This window comes from Hibiscus syriacus, unplaced genomic scaffold, assembly GCF_006381635.1.
Source record: "Hibiscus syriacus cultivar Baekdansim isolate YM2019G1 unplaced genomic scaffold, ASM638163v2 tig00111095_pilon, whole genome shotgun sequence".
In the NCBI taxonomy this organism is placed as follows: Eukaryota; Viridiplantae; Streptophyta; class Magnoliopsida; order Malvales; family Malvaceae; genus Hibiscus; species Hibiscus syriacus.
Genome location: NW_024062980.1, coordinates 1,408,873 through 1,423,332, shown reverse-complemented (window position 1 = coordinate 1,423,332; position 14,460 = coordinate 1,408,873). Strand labels below are relative to the sequence as shown.

General features: G+C 29.5%; 1 pseudogene; it reads right to left on the bottom strand.

The window, feature by feature from the left end:
* Positions 1–7,448: 7,448 nt before the first annotated feature.
* Positions 7,449–9,389, bottom strand: LOC120152768 (annotated as a pseudogene).
* Positions 9,390–14,460: the final 5,071 nt, after the last annotated feature.

The window sequence follows — 14,460 nt, the reverse complement described above, 5'->3', positions numbered from 1 at the left end:
TTCTAGAACAAAGAAAGAACACTCAAGAATAATACAATTGAGCACAATAAGTGCTCATGAAAGCATAAGATGAATATTGAATGGAATAGGCTTGAAAATGCTCAAACTTGAGGTTTGATGCTTTCTCTTTGATTCTCTCTTGATTCTTGACAATTGTTGTTGATTAATGGCCTCTAAGATTGTTTAAATACTCATTGGATCACTTTTGAACGTTGGGGATAATTAGTGGAGTCAATAGAGCCATTATTGTGTGAAAACAATTAATAAAATAGCTTGGAGCGTTGGGGGGTATCGGTACCCCTGCATAGGGTATCGTTACCCTACTGTGTAAAATTCAGATATTTCAATCGTTATTAGATAGGGGGTATCGGTACCTCCTAGGGGTATCGGTACCCTCCGAGCAATCTGTTATTTCTAGGAGCCAAATCTTACATGGGGTATCGGTACCCTCTAAGGGGGGTATCGGTACCCTTTGGGCAATCTGCCTTCTCGGTTTAATATTTATAAGAAAATATTTTTGGCTCGATTAAGTCTCGTTAAGGCTCGAAATACTTTATAAAATTGTTTAAAAGATAAAAACACACTTTTACACTTGTGTTAGGATTGAAATTGATATTTGAAAAACTTGGAGTAATATTTTAATATTCAAAAGGTTTAATCGAATATATATTTGAAAATGATTAGAAAATCTTGAAATCCAATAAAATTTAATGTGTTATATCGAAACATCAAAATGTTTTCGACACTTCCACTTTCTAAACTATTCAATTTAGTCCTTTCTTGAAATTAACTAGATCATTTTTTCACTTCAATTTATTCGAGTTTTAATACAAATCAACATTAATGGTTCCACATTCAAAATAAATACTAAAAATGTATTTTCTGATCCTCGAAAGTTAGAAAAAATTGGTTTTAGGGATGTTACATGACGTGTCATATTTTGAGTGATTGATAGATTTTATCTAACGACCGTGACAAAATTGATTTTAAAATGATTATTTTGAAAACGTTAGACATCTTCATTGACAAAAGAACAATTTTAAGTACCTAAAATTAATAAGAGATACAATATAATTATAAAAATATTTTGTTGAGTTAATCGATCGATGGAATTGGCCAAGAGGGGGGTGAATTGGTAATAAAAATTTTGGTGGAAGCTTTTGCAGAAAATTGAAAATATTTGCACAGCGATTTAGAGTGGTTCGACTTTCTCAACCAAAGTCTACGACCACTACCTTAGCTATCCACACTAAGGATTTTCCAACAAATTCACTAATTTGTTCTTTCTTTTGAGGACAAAGAGTAACCTTACAACTCCCTCAAGAATTGTACCCCAAATTCTTGAGCACACTCTTTTTCAAAGAGAAATACACAAATTTGCAAACTTACAAGGAAAACCTCACAAGGTAGATTGTTTGCACAATTTTAGAACAAAGAAAGAACACTCAAGGATAAATACAATAGAGCACAAATGGTGTTCTTGAAAGCACAATGAATATTGAATGAAAAATAGGCTTGAAGTGCTCAAACAATGAGTTTGATGCTTTCTCTTTGATTCTCTCTCAATTCTCGATTCTTGTTGTTTCTTGTTTTTGATCAATGGCTTTTAAGCTTGTTTAAATACTCCTTCAATTGATTCTGAATGTTGGTGATGATTAGTGGAGTTAATGGACCCGTTTAAGTGTGAAAACAATTAATAAAATTGCTTGGAGCGTGGGGGGAATCGGTACCTCCTCATAGGGAATCGGTTCCCTAAGTGTAAAATTCAAATATTTTGACTGTTATACAGGGGGGAATCGGTTCCCTCCGATCATTCTGTTTTTCTCTGAGCCAAACCATTCAGGGGGAATCGGTTCCCTCTGAACAATCTGAAATTTTTTACTGTGAAACAGTTCGAAATACTTTGTAAAATTGTTTTGAAATTATTTTAAGATTAAAACTTAATTTTACACTTGAGTAAGGATTAAAAATGACATTTGAAAGATTTGGAGTCATATTTTGATATTCAAATAATTATATCGAATATATTTAGAAAATCTTTTGGAAAATCTTAAAATCCATTTAACTTAATTTGTTATATCGAAATATCAAAATGTTTTCAACAATCTCCACTTTTTTGATATAACAAAACATTTTAGTAATTTTAAGATTTTGAAATCAAATTTGAAATTACTCCTCCTTACTCTAACACTTCTCCCCTTTAAAACACTTCTCCCCCTTTTTGTTAAATCAAAAAGACCTTTAAATGATTTTAAACAAGGTTTTGAAAAACATTAGCCAATTGATTTTAAAGCTTTAAGATGCTAAGATCACAATCAAGAGAAATATTAGCCATTAGTTTCGTAAGCAATATTCATAAACAATGTGACATGGCAAAATTGGTCATATATCTAACATTATGTAAATTGTTGAGTTAATCGATCGATGGAATTGGCCAAGAGGGGGGTGAATTGGCAAAAAAAAAAATTGGTGGAAGTTTTGCAGAAAATTAAAAATATTTGCACAACGATTTAGAGTGGTTCGAATTTCTCAACCAAAGTCTACGTCCACTACCTTAGCTATCCACGCTAAGGATTTTCCAACAAATTCACTAATTTGTTCTTTCTTTTGATGACAAAGAGTAACCTTACAACTCCCTCAAGAATTATACTCCAAATTCTTGAGCACACTCTTTTTCAAAGAGAAATACACAAATTTGCAAACTTACAAGGAAAAACTCACAAGGTAGATTGTGTGCACAATTCTAGAACAAAGAAAGAACACTCAAGGATAAATACAATAGAGCAAAAATGGTGTTCTTGAAAGCACAATGAATATTGAATGAAAAATAGGCTTGAAGTGCTCAAACAATGAGTTTGATGCTTTCTCTTTGATACTCTCTCAATTCTTGATTCTTGTTGTTTCTTGTTTTTGATCAATGGCTTCTAAGCTTGTTTAAATACTCCTTCAATTTATTCTGAATGTTGGTGATGATTAGTGGAGTTAATGGACCCGTTTAAGTGTGAAAACAATTAATAAAACTGCTTGGAGCGTGGGGGGAATCAGTACCCTCTCATAAGGAATTGGTTCCCTAAGTGTAAAATTCAAATATTTCGACCATTATACAGGGGAATCGATTCCCCCTCCGAGCATTCTGTTTTTCTCTAAGCCAAACCATTCAGGGGGAATCGGTTCCCTCTGGACAATCTGGAATTTTTGGCTTTGAAACGGTTTGAAATACTTTATAAAATTGTTTTGAAATTATTTTAAGATTAAAACTTAATTTTACACTTGAGTAAGGATTAAAAATGACATTTGAAAGATTTGGAGTAATATTTTGATATTCGAATAATTATATCGAATATACTTAGAAAATCTTTTGGAAAATTTTAAAATTCATTTAACTTAATTTGTTATATCGAAATATCAAAATGTTTTCAACATATTTAATTAACAATAAAATCCTAAATTATACTTCTGCTTAACTTTAAACGTAATAATTTTTTTGAGTTAAAATAGATATTTAATATTTTTAAAGTTGGTCAATTCTATCATCACCACTGAAAAAATGGTTAAAAACTTACTCAACTAATCATTGTTTAAGACATGGCCACATTTTTATTTTTATTTGTATCTTTTTTTAAAAAATAAAATCCATAAATAAAAAAATTCTAAATTCTTCCTATTTTCACAAAACTTCTAATTCTGTACTTAAATTTTGGGATTTAAGGGACCTGAACGATAACAAGAGAATGATCGATAGTGTAGGTCTAACGACAAATTAGTGGATATTTGATAACGGCGTTGGCGATCGATGATAATAATGAGCTTTTGGATTAAGAATTTGGATTTAATGTTTATGAAGATTTGGATATTTAAGTTTAGGGATTTGTGGGATTAAGGCGACAAAAATGGGGATAATCGACAATAGTGGTCCAACGATGGGTGAGTAGGCGTTTGACGATGTCGGTGGTTGTCGGCGGTAGTAATATGCTTTGAGAATTAAGGATTTGGGTATTGAAAAAAGACACTTGAATTTAAGGATATTTAGGGATTTACGTTTACAATTTAGGAGATTAGGGCGATAGTAATGAGATGGTCAACACTGGTAGTCTGGCGACAATTGGGTGGGTGTTCAACGATGACGACGACGATAGCAACCGATAGCAGTAAAGTGTTTTGGAATTAAGCATGTTTTTTTTTAATTTTAGAGAAATTTGATTTTTTAAATAACAAATTTAAGTTTTAAAAATATTTTTTAAAAATATTATCAAACTTGACACGTGTCATGTTTTAAGTGGTTGATAGATTATTTTAACGACCGTGACAGAATTTTCCTTAAAATGATAATTTTGGAAACGTTAAACACCTACTTTAATAAAAAAAAACTTTAAACATCTAAAGTTAATAAAATATATAATTTGGGCACTTATTTTCTAGTTAATCCTTATAAAAAGTAAGGTCCTTATAAAAAGTAAGGGGTATATTAAATTTTAAGTTTCATAAATTTTTTTACTAAGCTTTAAATTTTTTTAATATTAATATTAATATTAATATTAAATTTAAGTTTTAAATTCAATTAGGACACTAGATCATTAAATTGTTAATATGATGATTCGTTAAATTATAGTTTATGTATTGAATTTATCACTAAATTTTAAAATGCTTCAATTTTATGTATTAAACTTTAGTTTGTCTATCAATTTGATCCCTGCAAAAAATGTCAACTCTTGATCAATCACCGCTCGTCACTAATTACTATTCACGACAATCAAAACATTTTTATTTAACTTATCTTTCTTTTCTTTGAACTGATTTTTCTTAAAACTCAATATTACTGAAAATACATTTAAAGGTTCAATGTTCTAGAACTCTTATCTCATCTGAGAATCGTTCAATGATGTTTGTTTCAATATATGTCTGTTTTTTTTAGAAGATGCTTCTCAATATTTGAATTTTTGAACAAACAATAAAAAAATTCTCAAATTTAAGAAAGCTCAAAAGTCCAAAAAATGATAGTTTTTTGTGTGTTTAACTTCTGAAATTTTAAAAATATTTTAAAAAGAGATGAGATAATTTCATCAATATCTACTATGATCTCAAAAAAATTGAAGAATGATAACTTACGCTGACAACAAAAAATAAGTGAAAACAATTCTAACTTTAATGAAGATGATGAGTTGAAATAAAAAATATATATTTTATCTATCACATCGATATTAACACCAAACTATTATGTCACTCTATTATTAATAAATTAATAATTTAATATTAGACCGGACAAACTTGACTCGAACCCCGAATTGAGACCTGAAATGGATAAGAACATGATGATCCAAATTTGACTCAAAACTTGAAAAAACTAAATTAAACCGAAACCGGTCCAAATTTTAGCCAAATCGAAAGTAACCCTATCCGAAAATAACTTGAACCGAAAGTAACCCAATTTTAATTTATCCAAACCCAATTTGAACCGAACATTAACCCGATTTTAACCTGATAATTGAGTTAACATATATAAAAATATTAAAATAACTTATTAAATTGGTTTTCAATTTATTTAAATCAAATTATGAATTATTACTGAGTTAATTACATCACATGTCTCCAATCTATGACCCTTTTTTCAAATTAGTCCCTAAACTTTTAAAAATTTCAATTTCATCCTTAAACTATAACTATTATTATAGATTAATCCTCAAACTTTTGAACATTTCATTTTCCCCAAGTTATGATTTTCATCCTTAAACTATACTAATCATATCTTTTGTTAATAAAATCATTAGGCAAGTTATTTTATTATATTTTAAAAAATAAAATTTAGGTTAAACTATGATTGAAATGGATTACATTTTGGGATGAATTTGGGGATGAAATTCAAAGATTTAAAAGGTTAGGGACCAATTTAGAATGAGATTCATAGTTTGGGGATAAATTAGAATGTTCAAAAGTTTAAGGACTAATTTAGTATAAAAGTCATAGTTTAAGGATGAAATTGGAATATTTAAAAGTTTAACTACTAATTTAAAATGAGAGTCATAGTTTAGAGAAATATGATACAATTCATTATTAATTTAATATTTTACTTTTTGAACTACTAAAATAACTTTCCAAAACTATTAAATTAAGTTACAAGTTATTTTAATTCTTTTGTATATGATAAAATATAGTTATTTTAAATTTAATATAAAATAACTTAATTTTATAACACACAAATAACTTATTTTATAATATAAAGATATCTATTTTTATTTATAATTTAAAATTAAAATATTATTGATGATATAATAATATAATATCATTTATAAATATATTTAACATAATATTTATTCAAACATAAATAGTTTATTATTTTTACTTTTAAGTTTCAATAAAAATATTATATTTATAATTAAACATTAAATATCTAATTTAAAATTTTAATAGATAATAATTTTTTAATCAAACAGATCATACCATAAACTTTCAGTCCAGATCAATACAAAATTATCACAAACTCTAACATATCTTACATGTCGAGTTTGAATTAAATTATAATCTATAAATGATAATTGAATTTGAATGAAATTGAACACAAATGATAAGATTTAAAAAAGACACATTTTTACAAAAATATATCAATAATTCTATATATACTTGATTTGACTTATACCCTACTCAACTTGAATTGATCTGAAGATTCAAAGTTGATCCAAATCGAAAATAATTGATCGGGTATTGATTTGACCCAAAAATCAATCGATCCTATATTGACCCGACCCAAAATATACCGATTCGATATTGACCCTACCCGACACCAGAACCGACCTAATTTACTATAGAAACAAAATGACCCGACCCGATCCGAACCCAACCCGACTTACTATAAAATCGAATAAAACCGAAACTTGAAATGACCCGATCTGACCCGAACCTGACCCGAATTAAGTCTAAACATAAATAACTGAACCAAAATAACCTAAACCGAACCCGATCCGAAAGACATGTTTGCACCTCTTTTTAATACTTTAATTAAACAAGAAATTAAAATTTAATATTAATTAGAACGTTCTAAAATTTAATGCTAAAACCAATTCATAATCAAATATTTAATCATATTTAATTTAAATTAAATCTTAAATTGATATGAAATAAAAACATTTAATAAATTTATACCCAAATAATTAATTATCCAATTAGAAATATGCAACAAATGTAACAATATATATATTATTTTAGGGATAACTTTTTACACAAAATGATTGTCGAGTAATTTTTTTTGAAACAATATTGTCAAGTAATTAAGGAACAGGGAATTATATTCCTACCATAGTACCATTTTTAAAAAAATTACTGTCGATAATATATTTTTACTGTTGGGAATGAGGGCAACTTTAGATTTTATCTAATTTAAAGAAAATATTTTATTCTTTTGAAAATGTTAAATTAATTTCTGTTTTTAAAAATGTAATTTATTAAGCTAAAAAAAGTTACAAATTTAAACCAAAGTCCCTAGCTCCCTGGGAATTTGAGAGCAATGCATAGAGGATTTGGTTCCAAGTATCAGGAGGTCCAGCAAGACACCAATGGCTACAATCGTTGCCCTTGTTCCCACCATAAACAGAAGGATGCCCATCTTTCCTCAGCAGCGAAAGCATCGTTATATCGAGCAAAGTCACCGGCTTCGACATCGTTTGCAGAACTTGCCTCACTACGGACTTTGCCTGCGGCAATGGTCCAGGATAAGTCGTTCTGAGTAATGGTGTAGTTTCTCCTTGACAGGTTTTCGAAACCGAACTGTTCCATTCCCTGCCACTGTAAAAATTCACCCTTTGTTACTAGGTTACATTTTATCAAATAATAATTGAACAAAACAAAATAATACTTACTCGGTATGGACAGGAGAAATACCCTGAAAAAAATACTTGAGTAGTGCGAGGATCAATATTGGAATTAACCCATTTGGACCAAGTAGTTAGTCCCTCTTTGAAGGCCTTCAATCTATCCATATCCTTATATATCTTTCCTCCCAATTCAATGAATTCCCATCTAATTTCAATTAAAACGTGTCAATATATATATATAGAAAGATAAAATTGCTTGAATAATGGGTGAATAAAATGCTTATATAAGATGTAGTAGAAATTATTTTCTATCTTTGTAATAGTATTTGACGGAAGTTGTCAGGATTACACGAAGACTCTTGTAAATTGTTGGGATTATACTATAACGTTTGTGTGAAAAATGGCGCTAAATATCGAAAATTATTGCGGCGTTTGTGAGAGAAACGCCGCTAATTATCAAAATTTATTGCGTCATTTGTTAAAAAACGCCGCTAAATCTTAATACCTATTGCGGCGTTTGTGAAAAAACGCCGGTAAACCTCAACACCTATTGCGGCATTTTTTGGAAAAATGCCGCTAAATATCAAATCCTATTGCGGCATTTAATATCGCCGCATGTGTTTTTAGCGGCGCAAAAAAATGCCGCTATAAGTAAAAACGCCGCAAAAAACCATTTTTGCTGTAGTGCAACTTCCATCAATTACTGCAACGAAAATCTTAGTTTAGAAGATAATTTCTATTGTATCTCATATAAGTCATTTATAATTATAAAATATAATTAAATTCGAAAATTTGATAAAAGAAAATGACACGTACATTTGTGACTTTCCTGTATGAACCCACCAATGCCATGTATTAAAGATGAGAACATCGTATCCTTTCCATGAATAATCTCCATTGACAATCGAATCAAGCTTTAAGATTACACCTCTGGGTTCTTTCACAAGATCAACAAGATATACATTATGAGAATACTCCAACGATATGTCAAACTCCTGCAATAAACGTCCATTTTTTAATTAAAAATTATCAAAATAATATTTACATATTAATTGATTTTCTCCTTAGAGAACTTGAGTTCAAGCAACTGTATAAGTATATGCTTATAATTTTCCCAGATTATTAAAATAATACGATCGAACTCACCGGTATAGAAAGCGTAGAGTGGTTGCCTGCGGTCTTAAAACTGTATTTGGATAGCGGCACTGCTGCATGAACCATGCACAATAACGACTCCCACATGTTCAAGCTCAGTGAGTCCCCAACGAACAGTATTTTCTTCCCCTTCATCTTCTTCAAGAAATCCAAACCATCAAATCTGGGCAACGAACAAGCAGTGGGCTTCCATTTGTACTTGAGGTAAACTTTATCAGGTCGTCCATTCCCTTGACAGTTGAACTGCTTGTTAATAAACGGACAACTCGCACTGTTGTAAAGAGGGTAAGTATCATCTTCTATCCAACTCCCTTTGAAATAATCGCAGCCGCCTCTCGGTTCAGACGGCTCGACCGACTCAACTCGGTCGAGCCGTGGAAGGAGGAGAATAATTGAGAAAGCATTGCTGCAGAAGCTGATGCGATACCCCATTTTCTTTTAAAGGTGTTGAGAATTACAACAAAGGGTTGTAGATATTTGTACTCGCTCTCCTTTGGTGTTTGTCGGGTAATTTTTTTTACTGTTTCGCTTTCTTGATCTCTTTCCCTGCTGAATTTAAATTTCAGGCTGAAATTAGTAGCGAAGGTATCTGGTGTATTTATGATTCCTTCTTTAGTCTCAATTATTAGGATTCTGATTAATTTACCTTCTATATATTGCATTTCTAATTTAAGTTTTCAATTAAGATTCCCCTTCTTTAGCTGTAATTATGCTACAATGTTTAATTTACTTTTTATAAATTGGATTGGTGAATAAAGCTTTTAATATATTTATTCTTACCAAGAATCGTATAATCTAACGGAATGAGACACTAGATTTCTTAAGCAATGCCATGAGTTTGAATTTTGACGTATGAGAATGAATCAGTTGCGAGGATCACCCTTATCTAGAGATGTTCAAATAACTTGACCCGTATCCCGACTAGACGAGTACCTAGGTACCTAGTTAATATTTGTTTTATTTTATTTTTTAATTTATATTTTTTAAAAATCTATATAGGGAAGACGTAAATTTTAAAGCTTAAAAAGTTTATAATACATATTATAAAATAAATTTTATAAATCTAAATTATATAATCTAAAAATAAAATTAAAAATAAAATAAAATAAAATTATGAAATTACAACTAAATTTAAAAAATAAGATTAAAAGAAATCATTTAAAAATAATTTAAATGTTAAGGTAAAATAATTTTAAACAAATAGAGATTTAAAATGTTAGTGTGAAACAATTTTAAAATTAGAAATGAAAAGTCTAATTTGAAATAAAAATAGTAATAAAATAAAAATGGAATTGGGTCGGTGGGTCGACAGTTACCCATTAAGGATAATTTTGTGAACCTAGTCCAACCCAAAAACACGCCAAAAATAATGGGTCGGTACTCTACTCTCAAAATCGGATATTTACCTCTAAAATATTCGATAATTTTACACAAGATCGACAGGTCGAATAAATTGAGTCTGGTACTTTTGAACACCCCTAACTTTATCTCTGCAGTACTTAATTCAAATTAGTCGACAATAAATAAAAAAACTAACTGTTATAAAAAATATTAATTTATTATGTAATTATTTGGCCGTCTCCCATGATTCACCATATGTGATATGGTTCATATCTATCTTTTTCAAATCTATTTTTTTTTTGTTAATCTGGGGCAAGTATAAGATAATATTTGTTCAAATATAACTCTCAATCTTTCGACTTTGAACTCTCGTACTCTTAGCATCTATGGTGTTCGAATCCGGGTCTTCAATGAATAATAACAGTTTTTTTACTATATATGTCATATGGTTCGTGCTCTGATCTAAAAAATTAGTAAAATAAACTGACGTATAAGTTATGATCAAAAGTATATAGTTGACGTATAAGTTATAACCATATTAACACATAAAATTCATGGGCGACAAAACTACGGAATATAACTATATTTGAAAAGAAAATATATAACTGTAATCTTTTGTGCTTTTGTTTAAATTAATTAAGTTTGTTGATGGTGAAATTTGAGTTGCGAGGATCGTAAGTTGCTTATTTTTTTTATTTGAATGAAGAGTCGTAGTTAATGATTTTACAGAGAGTGATGCGTTGAAAACGATAAATAATGTGAGGTTGAGAGAGAATCTAGGATCCTTTCCCCCGTATTACATGAGGATTTATATATTAACTTTTAGTGTTAATATCAAGTTTAGGGTTATGATGATTATTTATAGGTTGATAGAGAAAATAGTTAGGGTAGGTTGCCAATAGATTTGGCCAAGACAAATCTAGTGGACTTGTAAGGGGTCTTGCCAAGGGGCTTTAGCTGGATTAAGGACATGGAACATCAAAGAAATTAAATCGACCAAAGGAAGAATTCCTCCAGAGACTTCAATAGGCGGAGGAGTGACGGTAGAGTTGTAACTCGTGAAGGAGTTCCTCTCGATCAGGGACGGCCCAATACATGTGCCAGATGGGCGACGACCCAAGGCAGCATGTAGGGGCATGGGCATCAGTTTTTTTATTATAGTTTCAAATCAAATTAGACTGTGGCATTAAAACTCATTAGTATTATTTTGAGGGAAAAACATGTACTTTTAAAGGCAGCATGTAGGGGTTTGGGCAGCATGTAGGGGCATGGGCATCAGTTTATAATATAAATACACTTAGTTTATCATTATTCGTAATTGATTCGTAATGAACCTTTCTAACTTTTGGTATCAAATCAAATTAGACTTAAATGTTTTTATAGTTTCAAATCATATTGGCCCATAATTAGTTTTATCGATTTAAATTTGTTAAAAGTAATTATTTATTACTAAAAATATTGAATTACTATAGTAACATTATAAATCCCGTTACAGTTGTTTCCGCACAAAGAAATTTTTCAAAATTGAAGCTCTTGAAATCCTATCTTCGAAGCAGGATGACTCAAGATAGATTGAACGGATTAGCAATTCTAAGCATCGAAAGTCAATTTTTACAAAGTTTTGATTATCGTAAAATAATAGAGGATTTTACTTCAAAAAATGCACGAAAGCATTGTTTTAGGTGATATTTGTAGCCTTGTAGGTTTTGGTTTGTATTAGTATTGATATTGTTTGACTATAATTTCTATTACATTTTTGTTTTAAAAAATTATTTATGTTTTGTCTATTATACGGTACAAGTATAGGAGCATAAAATTATTATCTAACACAGGACATTAAAACTCATTGAACCGACCATGCTCTCGATGAACAACATCTTGTCTTCCTTGATCAAAGAAATGTTATAAAATGACTTGAGACTTACGTATATATGAAAGTGTTCGCTACGTGTAATGAGTCATTTCTTGAGAATCGTCACATTGATTGCTTTCTAACGGCTAAAGATTATACGTGTGTCGCTCCATTATTAGCGTAGTTAGAAGTGGATTACGACCATGGGAAAGATATTATGCTCTACATCTATTTAAGGGAGAATTATGGCAAAAGTCCTTAATTATATTTTTTTCAATCAGTTGTAATATTTTTTATGAAATTTCTGTAAAATTTTCTTATAATTTTCTCCTTGACTTGATGAGGAAGAGCATCGCTGGAGAGAAGAAAGAGGCTCTACAAGCTAACAAGGTGGAGAGAGAGTAGCAGAAGGAAGTTTCATGTATGAAGATTCAACGCTCACCTCTACAAGGGCCAGAAGCTGGCTAATGAGGTCATATAGAAGTCTTAGGGTTTCGAAATCTCGGGGGGACAAACGTGAATACAACTTGGTATATGCAATTTAAGTTATTTTTTTATCTCTTTGATATATCGGAGTGTAACCTTTATTGTTGTTGGTACATTTCTTATGGGGACTTATCTTTCGACCCTATGTATTTGTATTATTCGTGATTTCTACTTGTATAATGAATTATTATTCTTTTTACCTATAGAGATAGACAAAGTTGAATCACGTTAAATTAAATCCCTTGTACATGTTTTATTATACGTTAATATCGCTTTAGTTGTTTTTTCGCTTCACTACAACAAAACATATTTTTAGTGGTGTTTCTTTAGTCTTATAACGACATTTTTAAACTCTGTTAAAACCCCTCCCAACACTAGTAAGAGCGTAACAAGAAACACCATTAATACTAACGCTGCAACAATTTGCGGCGTTTGTGAATATATAATACCGTTAAATGTCGAGTTATAGCGACGTTTTTAAAGCTTTCAATTCTTAACAATATCAGAAGTGTTATCATGGTTTTATATCTGTATAAATATTTAAATAAATAACTAAAAATCATTATTGAAAATTTTACCACTATTTTTACAAAAATTTATTTTATTAATTTTTATAAATATTTTTTTTAATAAATATTCTTTTTGTTTTTAAAATTTTTTAATTTAACAATTATTTTAATTAAAAAGAATAAATTATTTTTAAAAATTATATGTCTCGTTGTAGAAATAGATATTATTCACACGTATTATCAAAAATTAAATTTTATTATTTTATTATTCAACGTACATTTATTATATACAGGGGTTAGCAAAACTCGACTCGATTCGAAAAACGGAATTTTTCGACTCGATTAAACTCGGATTGTCTTCGAGTTGCAATTTCATAAACTCGACTCAATTCGGAAAAAAATTTAAGTTCAAATCGAGTTGTGAAATGCAACTCAAATAACTCAAAAATTTTAGTAATTAGTGGATTTATTTTCAAGTTTGAGTCAAGTTCTTGGACTTTGTATGATATATGTATATCACATATGAAAAAAATGAAGAAATATATTTGTATTATATATATGATTATAGAAAGTCGCTTAAGTTGAAATCAAATAATATTATAAATATTTACAATTAAATTTAAATAGAAATTTGAAAAATAGACTCGACTTGACTCGAAAAAATTTCAAATCAAGTGTGAGTTGTAAAATAGGACTCGTCAACTCGAATACCTCGAAATTTTTTACTCGACTCGATCGACGCTCACACCTAATTACATATATTCAATGTAACATTTTTCCGTAAATTTTATTTACATTTATAAAACCATATGTAATTACAAATGTTAGGTTTATTTTCCAAATTAAACATACTTTTTTTATTAAGTTAAGGCGATTACAAAATAATATATGCTCCAAAAACTTTTAACCATTTGACAATAAACGCTCAATCACATTGCTACAGTCGTCGTTGCTCGAACCAATAACCTCTAAGAACAACAATAATTATTTTAACCACTGAGATAACTTGATTTGTACGCCGAATTAAATATACGAATTATTGCAAATATTCATATATTATCATTTAGATTTGACTTAAAGTAAAAACAAGTCCTTAAATTATGTTTCACTTTTGTTTTAAGTTCATAAACTATATTTCGGTTAAACTAAGTATTTAAACTATTATATTTAATCATTTTAAGTCATATCATTTTTTCGCTTGGAAAAATGTTTTCCGACCAATAAGATGTTAACAAGTCACACAAAATGAGTTACTTGTTTTGACCAAAAAATAGTTTTGAAGCTTGAAGTAAAAAAGAGAAACTTATTTTGACCC